This window comes from Spinacia oleracea, chromosome 5 (genome assembly GCF_020520425.1).
Source record: "Spinacia oleracea cultivar Varoflay chromosome 5, BTI_SOV_V1, whole genome shotgun sequence".
NCBI lineage: Eukaryota > Viridiplantae > Streptophyta > Magnoliopsida > Caryophyllales > Amaranthaceae > Spinacia > Spinacia oleracea.
Window position 1 is genome coordinate 29,059,106 of NC_079491.1, and position 1,023 is coordinate 29,060,128.

General features: G+C 43.5%; 1 non-coding gene across 1 annotated transcript; it reads left to right on the plus strand.

Moving 5' to 3' along the window:
- The first annotated feature begins 596 nt into the window (after positions 1-596).
- Positions 597-703, plus strand: LOC130462198 (small nucleolar RNA R71). The gene has a single exon (XR_008922322.1). It is a non-coding gene; the product is annotated as a small nucleolar RNA R71 (small nucleolar RNA).
- The last annotated feature ends 320 nt before the right edge of the window (positions 704-1,023 follow it).

Consider the following 1,023-nt stretch of genomic DNA (forward strand, 5'->3'; position numbering starts at 1 on the left):
GTTGTCTGGGGAAACCAGGTGGTCCACCAGACTGTTGATTGTAGTTACTCCGTGGTTGGTATGGTTATTGTGGAGGTGGGGGATGTTGAACCTGATGGGGGTTCTGAATATTAGTACTCTTGTATGACAGTAGGGGATTATTCTTATACCCCTCATTGTAAGAATTAGAGTACGGGTTATTCTGTTTGTAGGCCTGTAATGCATTACATTGTTCAATGGAGCTCCTACATTCCTGTGCATAATGACCAGACATCCCACAACTATCACAGACATTGACGGCTTGAGAATTCATTGCAGCTACACTAACAGGTTGAGCAGATTGAGCATTTGCTGCTTGCATATTATCAAACTTGTAATGTAAAGCAGTCAATTGGGCAGTTAGTTGTTCTATGGAATTCAAGTCATGCTTACCACCCTTGTTAGATAGACCTCTAGGATTCCCATACTGGGCATTATGAATGGCCATCTCCTCAATCACCTCCATAGCTCTAGTCACAGCAAGTTGCGTGAATCTCCCGCTAGCAACAGAATCCAAAATAAGTCTAGACTCATTACCTAGACCATTATAGAATTGTTGAATCAAGAACCAGTCACTCAAGCCATGGTGTGGGCACTCTCTCTGTAAGTCCTTGAACCTTTCCCAGACCTCGAACAAACTCTCATCTGCCTGTTGAGTAATAGCAATGATCTGGCTCCTCAGACGAGCTGTCTTCTCAGGTGGGAAGTATTTCACATAGAATGCAAGGGCCAAAGACTCCCAGTTAGTTATTTTCATTGTCGCTCGATTCAACCCATTGATCCACAACTTTGCCTTCCCACCCAGAGAGAACGAGAAAAACATCTCCATAGTTTGTTCCGGAGTCACATTCTTTTGCTTAATGGTAGAGAAATATTGGATGAAGGATTGAATGTGAAGATTTGGGTCTTCACCTACCTTCCCACCGAACTGGCGTCTCTCAATCATGTTTATCAATGCAGGCTCAATTTTGAAGGTCTCAGCTGCAATAGAAGGCACGATTGCCT